General features: G+C 44.7%; 1 long non-coding RNA gene across 1 annotated transcript; it reads left to right on the forward strand.

The window, feature by feature from the left end:
• Window positions 1-1,081: 1,081 nt before the first annotated feature.
• On the forward strand, window positions 1,082-7,215 carry LOC122439682. The gene is made up of 3 exons (XR_006268962.1): window positions 1,082-1,478; window positions 1,678-1,731; window positions 7,171-7,215. It is a non-coding gene; the product is annotated as an uncharacterized LOC122439682 (long non-coding RNA).
• The last annotated feature ends 419 nt before the right edge of the window (window positions 7,216-7,634 follow it).

Consider the following 7,634-nt stretch of genomic DNA (forward strand, 5'->3'; position numbering starts at 1 on the left):
ACACTCCTGTCACCGGGAAATCCAAAGAGCTCTAGGAGCTCTGCGTTGGGAACTGGGGTCAAAGACCAAACATTTTAAGATGCTTCTAGTGCACCTATCACTTAGGAAATTCCAAGGGTTTTTAGGAACCGGTGTCAGGAACTGAGGACCTATGTATATCTTTTTTCTGTTACTTCACTACAGTATAAAAGGTCTCCCTGATGTCCCTGGCGGGGTTAAGTATCCTGGCAGCTGTGCCTAGCCTTGGAGGGAAAGGATGTCGCCTCGGTTTGGGGAAGTCTTGGTAGTTTGAAGAGGTTTATTCTGAATTTCTTACATGGAGAACACTTAACAGTTTAGAGAATTTTACCACCCACATTCTGGTTTAAATCTTGCTGTAGCCCAAAAGAGCACCCAATGAGCATTATGACCCTCTTTTTACAAGAAACTAAGCCTCTGAGAGCACAGCTGGGCTCAATCCTGAAGAGGCGGCCGAGAACAGTGGTCCTCAGCCTTTTTGACCCAGTGACCAGTTTCGTGGAAGACAATTTTTTCACAGGCTGGGAAGTGGTGGGGGATGGTTTCAGGGTGATTCAAGCACATTACATTTATAGTGTATTTAATCTGATGCTGCTGCTGATCCAACAGGAGGTGCTGGTCCTCAGCCCAGAGACTGGGGACCCCTGGCCTAGAACACTAAGGTCTGGCATCTGAAAACAAAGATTCCCTGAGGAGGTATTCTTTAAGCCACTCCAGATAAGCAGAAGTGAGCCTGGACAAGCTGATGGCACATGGCCTTTAGAGCTAGAGGTGCTGGGCTTTGAATCTTTGCTCTGCTACACACTAGCTGTGTGACCTTGGCCAAGTCACTAAATTTCCCTGAGTACCATTTTCTAAATTTAGAAAATGGAAACAAGAACCCCTGCTTTATAAAACTATTATATGTATTAAGTAATAAATGTGAAACACTTAGGACAGTGCCTGAAATATGATAGATGTTCAATAAACAGTTAGCATGAATAGTTTATTCATTTCCTGTTGGTGCTATAACAAACTCAGTGGCTTAGAATGATGTAAATTTATTATCTTATAGTTCTGGAGGTCAAAAGCCTGAAATGGTTCTCATGGGGCTAAAACTGAGGGGTCAGCAGGGCCTCTTGGAAGATGTTTCTTTGTCTTTTCCAATTTCTAGAGGCTGCCCATATTCCTTGGCTTACGTTCCCCTTTTCTCTGTCTCCAAAGCCAGCCTCGTTGGACCAAGTCTGCATCATGGTGCCACCTCTCTGATTCTCTCATGTGAGTCCCTTTGTTACAGAACCAGTTTCTTTTTTCAGTGAATAGACAGTCAAAAGACTGTGACGCCACTGGAGTTTGTGAACAGGAAGATCGAGTCTCAAATTCGCATCCCCAAAGGCAAGGGGCTCAGAGTGTCTAAAGGATGAAAAATAAAGAAGCAGCTTGGTCTGAGGCGTGGGGAGAGGCGATTCGAAAAAGGTTCAGTAAGTGTTATTCTGCGCAGGTGTAACTAGGCCACACATTCTGAAAGTGGCGTTTTCCACCCTCTGATGTCCAAAAGTCACTAGCGGTTGCCCAGTTGAAAGGTCTCTGGTCCCACCCAGTCTTCACCACTCAGCACAAATGAGACATGGCTGATTCCAAGTCCTGGAAAATAACTTGGGCAAACATCTTATCCTTTAGGTTCCATGCTACTTGGAGGACATGCAAGTCTTAAAACGACCTGGATTAGTGAAGGTAGGTGAACCGGATTTAACCCAAAGTTTCATTTCTTCCATGTTTAAGGATCTTTGTGATTATACTGGGCCCACCTGAATGAATAACCGAGCGTACTCTGCCTATTTTAAGTCAGTTGATTGGCAACCTTAACTCCATCTGTGGGCTTAATGCCTCTGCCATTTGGAGATGAAGATGTGGACATCTTGGGGAGGCCACAGTATATTTTTTAAAACTAAAGCTAATGTTTTAATAGCCAAATCTCTATGGATAGGAGCCTTCAGTGAAACAGAAGCAATGAATCAGTGGACAGGATAAAAGAGGGGTCAGGAACACTGGCTGGTTCTTTGATTGCCCGAATTGAGAAGATCTTGTCAGAGCAACCAGCTGGGGATATCTCTGGGACTTGGGTCTGAAACCCTATTTGGTCTGGAGTTGAAATCTGACCCTTTTCAAATCTGACCCATTTGAAAAGACCCTGATGATGAGAATGATTGAAGGTGGGAGGAGAAGGGGATGACAGAGGATGAGATGGTTGGATGGCATCACTGACTCATGGACATGAGTTTGAGTAAACTCTGGGAGTTGGTGATGGACGGGTAGGCCTGGCCTTCTGCAGTGCTTGGGGTTGCAAAGACACAACTGAGCAACTGAACTGACTGAAATCTGACCACTGGCTGGGTTAGAGCAGCTCCCAGAGCTGGGGCTGTCCTGGCCAGATTCAGCCAGGATCCAGAGCAAGCCCTGATTACAGGGTGGATGCAAACACTTCACTAGCAGACGTCCCACCTCCCAGGATGAAGATTCTTAGATACTACCTCTTTGTATTTCTCATCTTGCTATCTCTGGACCTCAGTTTTTGTACTTATAAAATGAAGAGGTTGGACTAAAGCAAGATTTTCAAGTTTAAAAAACAAACCAATGAACAGACACACTCTAGATAACAGAACCCTCTCTAGACATGTTAAGAAAGAAAAAAAAAAAGGGATTCTTCCGATTGAAGAATTTAGTGGGGGGAGGGAGCTGTAGACTCACCCAACCAGCTTTTCAAACACTACTCTCCCTGTCTCTTGTCCCAACCTTAAAGTAGGCAGTAAGGCAATAGAATGAATTCCTTTGAGCATAGTTTTTAAATTTCTGGTCTGGATGAGCTCTCAAGGATCATTCTCAGTGCCCATCTCTAAATGTATGACCACATCACCTCCAGTATCCCCATCATCCAATTCCTTCTCCTTCAAATAAACCCTCCAGCATCAACCATTAACCCTTTCTTAAACTGCTGCCTTCTTATCAAAAGGGTGCCTGCCCTTCCCTTCCATCTGAGGCTCTCTAAAAAGCATCTGATAGCACCACATGGGAATACCTAGTGCCAACGACCAGACAGATCTGGGAGAGGACATCTGGGATGATACCAGCTCTCTAAATCCTATTTTAGTCACAGCTATTCTCTCGCAGAGATTGTTATGGCTCCAGCATCTTCCTGGGATGGCTGGAAGCAGAGAGATAGAGGAATGTCTCCCTGGGGACTCAGCCTCCCCTGAGGATTTACTGACTGTCAGGTTCTGAGCTAGAAATCCTTCAGGCTGTACCCCTGATGGAGCCCTACAACTGTTGATCTTTGTGAGAAAAATCATAGATTCTTAGAGAGGGGCTTCCTTGGTGGCTCAGATGGTAAAGAATCTGCCTGCAATGCAGGAGACCCAGGTTCAACCCCTGGGTTGGGAAGAGCCCCTGGAGAAGGGAATGGCCACCCATTCCAGTGTTCTTGCCTGGAGAATTCCATGGACAGAGGAGCCTGGCAGGCTATAGTCCATGGAGTCGCAAAGAGTTGGATATGACTGAGCAATTAACAGAGTCAGAGAATCTAGAAATAAACACTTATTTTATCCAGAAATAAATACTTCCAGACTCTTAGAATTACATAATCTTGGTATGATCAAGTATAATCAGATTCCTTTAAATTAATACTGCTACCACTTATCGAGTGTTTGTGTGTTAGGCTCCAAGCCAGATGTTTATATCAGTTCAGTTCAGTTCAGTTCATTCAGTCATGTCTGACTCTGCCATGCCATGAACTGCAGCACACCACGCTTCCCTGTCCATGACCAACTCCTGGAGCTTACTCAAGCTCATTTCCATTGAGTCAGTGATGCCATCCAACCATCTCATGCTCTGTCGGCCCCTTCTCTTCCCGCCATCAATCATTCCCAGCATCAGGGTCTTTTCCAATGAGTCAATTCTTTGCATCAGATGGCCAAGGTATTGGAGTTTCAGCTTCAGCATCAGTTCTTCCAATGAATATTTAGGACTGATTTCCTTTAGGATGGACTGGTTGGATTTCCTTGCTGTTCAAGGAACTCTCAAGAATCTTCTCCAACACCACAGTTCAAAAGCATCAATTCTTTTGTGCTCAGCTTTCTTCATATGACCAACCTAGACAGCATATTTAAAAGCAGAGACATTACTTTGCCAACAAAGGTCCGTCTAGTCAAAGCTTTGGTTTTTCCAGCAGTCACATATGGATGTGAGAGTTGGACTATAAAGAAAGCTGAGCACCAAATAAAGAAGTTTATGTACATCACATCAATTAATCATTGAAACTACCCTATAATTTTATGATTAACTGTTATCCCCCCTCTACTCCCGAATAAACTGAGCCTTGGTTTTGTTAAATCTTGCCAGTGATCACAGGAGCCAGGTTTTACTCTGTCAGATTTCAGAGTTCCACACACTGAACCACAGGTGAACCCCCAATTACTAGACTTCATAGTTTCTGACTTTCAGACCAGATAGGCTTGTTGGGTCTGGAAGAGACATGGGAGATAATGCACCCGGTCCATCCTTGTCAGTATGAAATAAGGAAGCTGAGCTCAAAAAGGTGACAGGACCCAGCACAGACAGGGGGACACAGATAGTGAGGAAGGAGCTGGGCTGAGCGCTCTCTTCCAGCATCACTCCAGTGCTGTCAACAGACACTCCTGGGAAAGAAGAGGCAAGGTTGGGGGAAGCAGGGAGTCCTCAAGAGTCCCTGGGGAGGGAAAAGATCTGCTGAGATGGAAGAAGTCATCCATACCTGACATGACTCAGATGAGCAGACACCAGGACAGGAAAAAAGAGGCTCTGGGGTCGATGGTGGAGCCAGCTGGAACTGAGATGCTGCTGCAGCCGTGGGCCTGCAGGGGAGAGATGGCACCAGCAAGGTGTGATTAGGGAAGTGGGAGGGATCCCTGGGAACAGGAGGGGAGGAAAGGGCTAATTTCAAAGGCAAATCAAAGTTCTGGTTCCTCCAGTAGGCTCCACACACAATTATTTTCTCTGCGTTCCCCCTGCTAAGGTGAATGGAGCCATTTGGAGCCCAGCTCAGTGAAAAACAGCCCTGCGGCTCTGCAAGGTGGGTCCCCAAGGGCAGACAGGTGGACCTAGGAGGCAGCTGGAGGGGCCACTGCAGGTCACTGGAGCGCCATGAGGGGGACTGAAGGACAGGAATACTTGAGGACAAAAAAAAAAATGTGTATGGCTAGCAGGGAGGGGTTTGACTGGACTTAGAGCAGGGTTTGGCTACTGCCTTGGGGCCGGATCTCCTGTTGCCTGCTTCAAGAGAGCCAGTGACCTGAGAATAGTCTTAACATTTGAAAATGGCTATAGAAAATATTTGATGACATATGAAAATATGTGAAGTTCAAATTTTAGTGTCCATAAATAAAGTCATATTTGAAAACAGTCACACTCATTCTTGTGTGTAATGTCCAGGGCTGCATTTGCACTTACAACAGCAGACTATAGTCCACAGAACCTAAAATATTTACTGCTACCTCTGGGCTTCTCTGGTAGCTCCAACAGTGAAAGAATTCACCTGCAATGCGGGAGACCTGGGTTTGATCCCTGGGTTGGGAAGATCCCCTGGAGAAGGGAACAGCTACCCACTCCAGTATTCTTACCTGGAGAATTCCATGGACAGAGGAGCCTGGCAGGCTACAGTCCATGGGTTGCAATGAGTCGGACACGACTGAGAGACTTTCACTTCACTTCATGGACAGGAAAACTTTGTCAGCCCTTGCTCTAAAGGTATTTTTCATGCCATTTGCAGCAACATGGATAGAACTAGAGATTATCAAACTAAGTGAAGTAAGTCAGGCAGAGAAAGACAAATATCATATGATATCACTTATATGTGAAATCTAAAAAAAAAACAAACACACACACACAATACAAATGAATTTATTTACAAAGCAGAAACAGACTCACAGACTTAGAAAATAAATTTATGGTTACCAAAGGGCAAAGGTGGGGCGAGGGATAAATTGGGAGTTTGGGATTAGCATACACACCACACAGTGTACTGTATATACAATGGATAACCATCAGGGACCTACTGTTTAGCGCAGGGCGCATGTATGCTCAGTTGCTCAGTCATGTCTGACTCTCTCACTCCTAGACTGTAGCCCACCAGGCTCCTCTTCTGTCCATGGGATTTCCCAGCAAGAATATTGGAGTAGGTTGCCATTTCCTCCTTCAGGGGACTTCCCCGATCCAGGGATCGAATCCACATCTCCTGCAGCTCCTTCCTGCATTGGCAGGCAAATTCTTTACCACTTGAACCACTGGGAAGCCCATCACATGGGGAATTCTACTCAATATATAATATTTTGTAATAACCTAAATGGGAAAAGAATCTGTCAAAGAATAGTATATGAATATGTATGACTGAATCACTTTGCTATACACCTGAAACTATACAACATTGTAAATCAACTATACTCCAATGTAAAAAAAAAAAGTATAGTATTTCTATAAACTAGTGTAACTTGGGACTTCCCCGGTAGTCCAGTGGTTAAGACTCTGCATTTCCATTGCAGGGGACACAGCTTTGATCCCTTGTTGGGGAACTAAGATCCCACATGCCACACAGCGTGGCCAAAAAATAAATATTGATAAATAGATAAATAAATAAATAATTTAAAATAGTTTAAGTAAATAATATGCAAATAAAATTTATTCTTTTTTTTCTTGTCTATTCATTTTTTTAAATAAATTTATTTATTTTAATTGGAGGCTAATTACTTTACAATATTGTAGTGGTTTTGCCATACATTGACATGAATCTGCCACGGATGTACATGTGTTCCCCATCCTGAACCCCCCCTCCCACCTCCCTCCCCATCCCATCCCTCTGGGTCATCCCAGTGCACCAACCCCGACCCTGTATCATGCATCAAACCTGGACTGGCAATTCATTTCACATATTATAATATACATGTTTCAATGTCATTCTCCCAAATCATCCCTCCCTTGCCCTCTCCCACAGAGTCCAAAAGACTGTTCTATACATCTATGTCTCTTTTTCTGATGAGGTTCCATTTGACCAGCCCCTCCCCCAATACATACCCTCTTCCCCCAATACATGGCCCTTTCCCCTTGCCTCTGAGGTTATTTATTAACTTGGTGTGTGTTTTTCTGAAGGAGTCTTTTGGGCCTAGAAAAGAGAACAACAGTCTCAAAGGCCCCTTGCTGAATCATCTAACTTCGGAGAAAACAAAGCATAACTTTAGTTCCATCCTGATGCTCCAGGCCAGTTGCATCTATCTGGGACTTATCACCCCCTGTTCGGAAACCTACCACCCCCTACACCCGCCCAGAAGACTTATCACCCCCTGCCCAACTACAAGTGTCATCTCAACAAAAGAATACTCAAAATATCCCGCCTGATTGACATTTCCCTTATCGCTTCCACAAACCTCCCTATAAGTATGACGCCTCCCTGATCCCTTTCGGCGCTCAGCCTGGTCGTTAGGCCGACTGTCGCCCCTCCTTGCCTGAATAAAGGTAACCTACTTCTGTTGAGGTCGTCTTTCCTTTTCTGCCTCGCCGGAACTGTACCTTACATTTTCCAGATTTTATTTCTGCATTTATATAAGCACATGCGT

Source organism: Cervus canadensis, chromosome 4 (genome assembly GCF_019320065.1).
Source record: "Cervus canadensis isolate Bull #8, Minnesota chromosome 4, ASM1932006v1, whole genome shotgun sequence".
Lineage (NCBI taxonomy): Eukaryota > Metazoa > Chordata > Mammalia > Artiodactyla > Cervidae > Cervus > Cervus canadensis.